Genomic DNA, 10,241 nt, shown 5'->3' with positions numbered 1-10,241 from the left:
TGATTCAGACAATGTAGAAGATGTATTCATCCAAACATATGTGGCACCACAGCCATGCAGAACCTGCACAGTACACGCACAGCAAATGTGCACACAATCTTCACAGCCGTAGTTGAAGATAATAGCTCTTAAATGATTTAAAAAACACAGATAATTTGAAATGGAATTAGCCTACTAATAAATGTATCAATAAACATTCAGGGTGAGTCTTTACCCAATAGTCAGTAGTCACATATAATCAAACATCTAGCAGGGGTTGACACTTGACACTAAGGTCTCAGAGGCACTTGCCCAAAGGGCAAGTACAGGTCATGTTCTACTTGCCCAAAGTTTATTTTGTATTTTTTATTTTTGTATTTGAATGAATGGGAATAATATGTTTCAGTAAATGGTATAGTGTATCAGGCTGGGCAACTATCAAATATTGACTGGAGTCCCCCAGGGTTCGATCTTGTGTATCCTATTTTATGTATACCAGTAAGACTCCCTAATCGGGAGATAAGCGACCGTCAGGTCGCAGCGTGATTGAGTGTAGACATACTGTGTACCGATTTGCGTGATTTTAGGGCAAAATCTGTAGGAGCAGTGTCCAAAAATGTGTTTGAAAAAATCGGCCTGATGGTGGCGCTATATGGGACAGATCCATGTTGATGACATGAGTGTAGACATAGTGTGTACCGATTTGTGTGATTTTAGGGCAAAATCTGTAGGAGCAGTGTCCAAAAATGTGTTTTGCAAGAATCGGCCTCATGGTGGCGCTAGAAGAGGGCCATGTGAGAAATGAGGGGTGGGGTCTCCGCGTTGCCTTGGCGGACGAATAGGTACTGGCCCCGGCTCTCCCGGACGCTCCTAGCCCGAGTTACGGCATTTTATGTGAGCTGCAGTGGAGGGGGTCCTCCACTGGGGGCGCCACTTTGGCATCCGTTCTGGAGCACCAGGAGTCGGTGGTCCCCAGGAATTCCCCGTGAGCAGCCCCATTGGGGTGTTCATTTGGTCATTTTTGCACATTTGGTCATTTTTTACATCTGGGGGTCCCCCAGGGACCTGGGGGTCCCTGGAGCTCCGGGGGTCCTTGGAGGTTGTAGTTTGGCAGGCAAGGAGTGTGTGTGCAAAATTTGGCATGGATCGGGGCAACGGTTGCGGAGATATGAGCAGGGCAATAGTGTGACGTGTGAGGTGTGACAGACAGACTGACGGACGGACGGACGGACGGACGGACGGACGGACGGACGGACGGACGGACTGACTCACAGTTTGTGGAGGTTTTGATAGTAAGTGCGACCTGACGGTCGCAATAAATGATCTACCTTCTGTTGCTCCAGGCTACTTCCCATAATTTTTGCTGATGACACCAACTTGATCATAACACACACCCACAACACCCACAACTTTAGGTCCCTCATATCTGAGGCTAACAAAGGCATGCATGGGACAAATTTTCAAATGGTTCAAAACAAATAATGTATCCATAAATGTGAAAATATTGTATTGTCTTTGATGGAAAAAAATAAAAACATTGTGAAGACGTTTGTAAAGTTACCAGTAACACTCCCTAATCGGGAGATAAGCGACCGTAGGTCACTTATCTCCACAAATAGGGCAAAAATGTGTTTTGCCAAAATCTTCCTGATCCATGTTGATGACATGAGTGTAGACATACTGTGTAGTGATTTTCGTGATTTTAGGGCAAAATATGTAGGAGCAGTGTCCAAAAATGTGTTTTTACAAATCGGCCTGGAGGTGGCGCTATATGGGAGAGATTCATGTTGATGGGATGAGTGTAGACATACTGTGTACCGATTTGCGTGATTTTAGGGCAAAAATTGTAGGAGCAGTGTCCAAAAATGTGTTTTGCAAGAATCGGCCTCATGGTGGCGCTAGAAGAGGGCCATGTGAGAAATGAGGGGTGGGGTCTCCGCGCCGGCAAGGCGGACGAATAGGTACCGGCCCCGGCTGTCCCGGTCGCTCCTAGCCGGAGTTACGGCATTTTATGTGAGCTGCAGTGTAGGGGGTCCTCCACTGGGGGCGCCACCACTTTTGCATCCGTTCTGGAGCACCAGGAGTGGGTGGTCCCCGGGAATTCCCCGTGAGCAGCCCCGTGGGGGTGGTCATTTGGTCAGTTTAGCACATTTGGTCATTTTTTACATCTGGGGGTCCCCCAGGGACCTGGGGGTCCCTGGAGCTCCGGGGGTCCTTGGAGGTTGTAGTTTGGCAGGCAAGGAGTGTGTGTGCAAAATTTGGCATGGATCGGGGCAACGGTTGCGGAGATATGAGCAGGGCAATAGTGTGACGTGTGAGGTGTGACAGACAGACTGACGGACGGACGGACGGACGGACGGACGGACGGACGGACGGACGGACTGACTCACAGTTTGTGGAGGTTTTGATAGTAAGTGCGACCTGACGGTCGCAATAAATGATCTACCTTCTGTTGCTCCAGGCTACTTCCCATAATTTTTGCTGATGACACCAACTTGATCATAACACACACCCACAACACCCACAACTTTAGGTCCCTCATATCTGAGGCTAACAAAGGCATGCATGGGACAAATTTTCAAATGGTTCAAAACAAATAATGTATCCATAAATGTGAAAATATTGTATTGTCTTTGATGGAAAAAAATAAAAACATTGTGAAGACGTTTGTAAAGTTACCAGTAACACTCCCTAATCGGGAGATAAGCGACCGTAGGTCACTTATCTCCACAAATAGGGCAAAAATGTGTTTTGCCAAAATCTTCCTGATCCATGTTGATGACATGAGTGTAGACATACTGTGTAGTGATTTTCGTGATTTTAGGGCAAAATATGTAGGAGCAGTGTCCAAAAATGTGTTTTTACAAATCGGCCTGGAGGTGGCGCTATATGGGAGAGATTCATGTTGATGGGATGAGTGTAGACATACTGTGTACCGATTTGCGTGATTTTAGGGCAAAAATTGTAGGAGCAGTGTCCAAAAATGTGTTTTGCAAGAATCGGCCTCATGGTGGCGCTAGAAGAGGGCCATGTGAGAAATGAGGGGTGGGGTCTCCGCGCCGGCAAGGCGGACGAATAGGTACCGGCCCCGGCTGTCCCGGTCGCTCCTAGCCGGAGTTACGGCATTTTATGTGAGCTGCAGTGTAGGGGGTCCTCCACTGGGGGCGCCACCACTTTTGCATCCGTTCTGGAGCACCAGGAGTGGGTGGTCCCCGGGAATTCCCCGTGAGCAGCCCCGTGGGGGTGGTCATTTGGTCAGTTTAGCACATTTGGTCATTTTTTACATCTGGGGGTCCCCCAGGGACCTGGGGGTCCCTGGAGCTCCAGGTTGTAGTTTGGCAGGTAAGGAACGTGTGTGCAAAATTTGGCATGGATCGGGGCAACGGTTGCGGAGATATGAGCAGGGCAAGAGTGTGACGTGTGAGGTGTGACAGACAGACTGACTGACTGACTGACTGACTGACTGACTGACGGACTTACACTTTGTGCAGGGTTTGATAGTAAATGCGACCTACGGTCGGGACAACTTTAGTTTTTTACAACAAGGGTTCATATTTTAGATTGTAACTAGAAGCAGTGCTCTTCCGAGCACAGGTCTCCACCAGGCCGTGCGTACTGGTGGTGTTACTGTATAATAGGCCAATGTAAAAAGGGTGGCATATGTTCCTCACCTTAGATCTTTCATGGCAATCGGACGCTGCATGCATGATTTGAAGCATTGTGTTCCAAAAATGTGTTTTGCTAAAGTCTACCTAATGGTGGCGCTATAACAGGCCAATGTGAAAAAGATAGCATTTGTTCCTTGACCTAGTGGGAATATGTGTGGCAAATTTCACGGTAATCGCAAGCTGCGTTGATGATTTGAGGCATTTTGTTCAAAAGCGGAGCAATCCTGCAAAATTTGGAAGCTAATATTAGCCAATCAGGATGGAATATGAAATATCAGACTGATCGGACTTGATCACATGACTATAGAGATACTGTGTACCGATTTGCGTGATTTTTGCATAAAATCTCAAGGAGTAATATCCAAAAATGTGTTTTACATATGTCGGCCCAAAGGTGGCGCTATAAAAGGCTGATGTGAAAAATGCAGGGCAATGGTTTATCCTTAGCCTCTAGGGAGTGCGCTTACAAAGTTTGAAACTGATCGGTGGAGTTATAGTTAAAACCACAAATCGGCCTGTTATAGCGCCACCATGAGGCTGATTTAAAAAAAATTAAGTGGCATTTCTTCCTCGGCCTAGTGGGAACGTGTGTGCGCGATTTCATGATAATTGCACTTTGCGTTTGTGATTTGAGGCATTTTGTTCAAAACGGCTCAATCCTACAAACTTTGGAAGCCAATCTTAGCCAATCAGGATGCAATATGCAAAATCGGACAGATCTGTGTCGATCACATGACTGTCGAGATACTGCCTACCGATTTGTAGGATTTTTGGACAAAATCTGTAAGAGTAGTGCACAGAAATGTGTTTTGCGAACATCGGCCTCTAGGTGGCGCTAGAAAAGGCCCATTTGAAAAATTTAGGGCAGAGGTTCTAGATTGGCATCCAGGGAATGTGTGTGCTCACTTTGGCAGCAACCGGGCCAACGGCGACTGAGATTAGGTGCTCACAAACTGCGAGGACGCACGGACGGACGCACGCACGGACGGACGCACGCACGGACGGACGCACGCACGGAGGGGAAAACATACTCTCCCTCAGCCTTCGGCTGGTGGAGACAATTAAAGAATATAAAAGATGAGTGTTAAAATGATTTCATTTACTTCTTTCTATTGTTTTAGAGATTCTTATTTCAGTGGCTGGGGGCATGCGTACAAGTGGCTAAATATGTCATTTTAGACAAAATAAGCCCATTCCTAAGATACAACGCAACCTTTCATGGTTGGATGTGACTTATGGGGGCTAGAAGTGTTACTGTAAATAGCAATAAAGAAACTGCTGGCTTATTTTGTCTAAAAAGACATATTTAGCCACTTGTACGCATGCCCCCATGCATACGCAATACGCATGCCCCACATTTTAGCACGGTAAACGTGATAAAACGATAGAACTAAGCAAATGAAAACATTTTAACACTCACTTTTTCTTTTCTCTAATTACAATCTAAAATATGAACCCTTGTTGTAAAAAACAAAGTTGTCCTTTAATGATATTGAGATCACAAGTTACCTGTTAAATTATTGGCAGTTTTAGTAGACAAGAAACTCGGCTTGAAAGAACACATAGATCTCGTTTGCAACAAGGTTTCTTGATTGCTTGGTTGATTTACCCACACTTAACATACTGCAATATTGTCTGGGCCAGTACACATTTCATATCTCCACAGTATTCATCTACTTCATAAAAGATTTGTCAGAACTGTTACTTTTTCAAAGCTACTTGACCAGACTGTTCCACTTTTCAGATCAACACTTACCAACATGTTTTTTTTTATCAATTTAAACATAGCTCCAACTTCATTCCCAAATCTTGTAGTAATTACTTCCAAAAGAAATCTCAAAAACACAAATACAACACTAGACTGGCTACAAATTGTATTTATGATTTTATTGCAGGCAATTTAGCATAGAGCACAACGTAAGCTTCAAATAATAAAGACAAAATTCAAACAAAAATACACATTTTACCATTTACCATTTTACAACTGAAAAGCATTGACAGAATCTGTCACACAGAACTAAAGTTCTGTATGGCTGCAACCTAAAGCTGGAAAACAACGTTATCTTTGTGGAAAACATTGTATCTTGTCCAAATTCCATTCTGTCAAAAATATTATATATATATAAAAAAGAAAACTACTGGAGGAGTCATAATGGTCTTTTCTCTCAATGAGGTAATTTGTCACAACCATAGAAGCTCTGACCTGTTCTAAGACCAGATAGAAGATCCCTTAAAATGTTATATCAAGTAAAAAAAACTGTTTTAGCTGTACAATTTAGGCATACCTGTGATTCCAGATATTTGTTGGTTAAAAAAAAAAGTATGTTGTTAAAAGGATTAAAGCTCTGTATTCTGATTTGACAATGCCTATGTGGTATGCGCCTGGACCAGTATGTCACAGAGAAAACATATGTTTACATTGCCAAAGCAAGTGTCAAAACAGTTCAGTTCATAATTGTTCAGTAACAGGAGTCTCCCCATTTCTCCAGCTTTCAATAAAAAGAGCATCCAGATTGTCCTTCAGAGCTCAATCTTCTCAGTATCAGTATGATCGCCTTCATTAGCTGCTTTATCTCCAGTTTTTTATAGTCATTATACTAAAATGGCATACATGCCAGACACATTCGTCTCATCTGAGCAATGGATCACAACCAAACTCTTTCCCTCAGCAATCCTCCCTTCCTACTCTGCTTTTCCTAAGGTGTCCTTATCTTGGCCGTGTTCGGGGGAGGGAAGCCTGGGAGGGTGATGTTTCTGTGCTTAGAGACTCCTATGTCAGCCGGGGTGTTGAGCGGGAGGAGTAGGATGGGGGCTCTATTCCTCACTGGCAGGTCAGCCAGCAGCAGATAACCGCAGTGGCACACACAGGAGGATAACAATTATATATATATTATAAATAAAATGCATTTTCAGTTTGCGGCAACTCTTTGATGTTTTTAGTGTTGTTGAACTGGGGAGGATTCATTGTCATAACAAGACTACATTAGGGGACAAAAGGTGCCAGTATTGCAGAATGTGGATCAAAGCAGTGTCAGTTGATCTATAGAACCATTTTGTGATAAGCAATTGTGTCCTTCATACACTTGGCCAACACAGCTGACTAAAGGTATTGGCTTGTAGAATTCTCCTCAGATGGGAGGGCATGGTTCTGTGAGTCCAGGAACCGGAACCTCTCACTCTTGAATGCCCGCCTCAACTGCCTCCAGAGCCCTGTCACCATGAGGTCCATCCAATTCACACACTCCTCCCCCAGCCTGTGAGAACAATATGAAATTGATATGAGCATAAAGATGACAACACTATTCTGTTAGAAACATGTTCAGTGAAAATCAACATGCTTTCAGTTTTCAAAGCATAAACAGTAGGAAGGAGAGATCAGAAACAATACCTGAGTCACGGTCTGAGACCGGGTCTCCACAATCTCCACAGCTCTCACCGTCCTCATGGCCACACCCTGGTGTCTGCAGGTCTTCTCCATGCATCTATATTATGTTGAGAAAGAAAAAGAAACAACACCATATCAACCCTTGTTTAACTAAATTAACGACATACACATTTACATTTGTCAATTAAAATAAACATTTAAACATGGGTCAAATCTGCACTCTTGCAAAAATGAAGTGAGAAAAACATGCTAACAGCCTTTGAAAAGAGATTTACAACACTGCACCTGCGATATGCCTTTGCCAAACAGCAGTTGCAAGCAGCCATCAGAGCCAGGGCCAGGACACCACTGTTCACCAGGGTCATGATGCTAGTCACCTCTGTAGGAAAACGGAACCATTTTCCTTTTTCTTCTGGAATTGGACCTACAGTAGACGGATGACAGAACATTTGTTGCTCTGTGATTAAGATATGATACACTTTCTTAATAAAGAAATTGGCCAAAATTCCATCAAAACAAATACTTACAGTTGTTCATCACTGTCACATCAGCAATAGACGTCAGGCTCTTGGTGAGATGTACAGATACAGACGTACATTTATATCGTCCAGAATGGTCTGGTGTCGCATCCGGGATGACCAACACGGCGCTCTGCATTCCGGTGACCAGTGGGACATGAGATCCGACTTTCGTCAAAGCCACGACAGAGGGAGGGGCGCTCTCAGCGTCACAGCTCAATTTCAGGGTCTCTCCTTCCATCATGGTGGTTTTGCCGGTGATTTGGGGCTGGGCCAGGCCTATTGGAACAGCAAACACACATGCAACAATGTGTTTTATTTTCTCTAAACAAGGGGGTTTTGACCAGAGATCCAGAACCCTACAAGTCATGTTCTAAACGAGTAAATTATTTGGTTACGTTTTTACTATGTGAAGTTAAGTTAAATATTTAATGAACAATATTTCATTCATACCTGTAACTTTGATGGTTATTCGGTGACGAAAATAAAACCAGTAATTCATCCCATTGAATTTGCCCTCAACTTTGAGTTGATAGAACCCTGTGTCCTTGACCTTGAGGTCAAAGATAACTATGCTGGTATTCTTCTTGGTGGCGTCTGGCTCCAAGAGGGACACTCGACCTTTGAACTCATCTTGACCTGCATTCGCGTCGCTGGAGTGAAAGATCACCATGTCAGGATGTTCACAATTAATCAATGACAGGTCACACTCGCGCCAGGAGAACATCTCGGGTTTGAATTTAGGATGGTGAGTGTAAGTGCAATTTAGTTTCACACTGCTTCCAACTTGGACATCGAGAGGTCCAGCTGGTTCACAGATGATCTTCCAGGCACTTTCATATTCAGAACCTTTAAAAATAAAACATAAGCAAACAAACTCAAATTATATTTCAGAGTAAATAGCTTAGAGGGTTCTTATTTTCTAACAACATTTAATTATATAAAGTTATAGTTATATACATTATATAAAATGTGTGTGTGTTGTGTATGACAAAAAGAAGAGATTACCTTTTATGTCAGTCATCATGGTTATGATGATGACTTTCATCAAAGTAGGACCCCACATGGCCATGGCACAGTCAGTCTATAGTACAGAGGAGAAGAGGGAGAGGAGAGGAGAGGAGAGGAGAGGAGAAGAGAAGAGAAGAGAAGAGAAGAGAAGAGAAGAGAAGAGAAGAGAAGAGAAGAGGGAGTGTTAAATGACAATGTGCATATGTCCTTAGTTCTGTGAATATGTGCTCTTCTGTGTTTACTGGTGCCACAGTGAGGCGCTACAGTGCCACAGTTCCAGCCAAGAACCATTAGCCAAGCATGTATTCTAAATATGCCTAATGTATTGAGCTGTTCATTTGCAGGTTGAGCCCTATGGTTGAGACCGACAGGCAAGTGAGGCTTTGGAACTTGAGTTTTTTAAGTGTGCTTTCTGTTATGTTCGAATGCAGGGTTGCTTCTTTTTCGGAGTTCTTAAGGCTCAGTGTGTTTAACAGCTTAATAAATGGAGAAAGGGTGTAATAATGTGAAATAGAATATGTACCCTGTCTACCCGCTAGAGGGCACTGTAGTCATATTTTGAAGTGGTCAGCCAAGAGAGGGAAGATGATGATTCAAGTTTCTTTATTAGGATAAACCCCATAGACATGTGCCATCTCGAGAGGGGGGTCCCAACATAAATAGGCTACATGTTACAAATACAATCGATCGAAAACATTGAATGCAAAACAATAGGCCTATTCGACATTTTAAAAGAATGAAATACTATGGCGTCATGTATAGGCCTACAGGTTTACCGATAACAGGAGCATAGGCTAACTTCAAAGTAGGCCTATACAGAAGACAGACAGTGCAGAGTTTAAAAAGTGGAAATGTTTAAATGGATCAAATGTTAACCGGTAAATTATTCCAATCTGGGGGAGACTAGAGTGAAAACGTCAGCATCGATGAAATACCATATCTATGTGCGTCTTAAGGCTATCCCCGGTCCGCTGTCATTCTCTCCATATCTGACACCTGTCGTGCAATTTATTTAAATTAATCCATTAATAATTAACGATTAATAATTAGCAGATAGGCCTAAATCAGATAGCATATAACCCAGCCTACTATTTGTCTATTTCGGGCAAACTAGCCTACTGCACAACATTGCATCCATGCAGTTCTGCCGCAGAAAAAAAGCTCTATAGGCTAACGACAAGAAACTTTTTATTCACGATAACTTTTGATTTCTTTCCGCATCAACCCAGCTCGTAATGCGTAAAGTCTACTGTTAGAGCAGCCTCTCATGGGGACCCGTGGGCCGTGGCCCAATAAGACTATCCAAGAACCAATAGGCTACATAACCAATAAACCTCCAGCACGCTTCAAAATACTGACAAAACCACATAGAAAACAGCCAGCGCTCTAATAATACAACATTAGGCCTATACAACAGTATGACCATATTCCAATATCAGATCATCTTCAGATAAATCAGGGGGGAAAAAAGAAAAAGAAAAAAGAAAAGCAATCTCAAACACAGATAGGCGAATGCATTCTGTCAGACAGACTCCATCTCAATAGCATCTTCATCTTAATAGCCTATTTGTAGTGAATTTATTTAGATTTAAATAGAAAAGGTTAGGCCTACTCACTTTTAAAAAGCCTTGTCCCTCGATCGTCTTGGATCCGATCAGATGAGTTAGTTTAGTGAACACT

The sequence above is a fragment of the Nannobrachium achirus genome (genome assembly GCF_963921795.1).
Source record: "Nannobrachium achirus genome assembly, chromosome: 10".
NCBI classification, from domain to species: Eukaryota; Metazoa; Chordata; class Actinopteri; order Myctophiformes; family Myctophidae; genus Nannobrachium; species Nannobrachium achirus.
Note: the sequence above shows the minus strand (reverse complement) of the source record.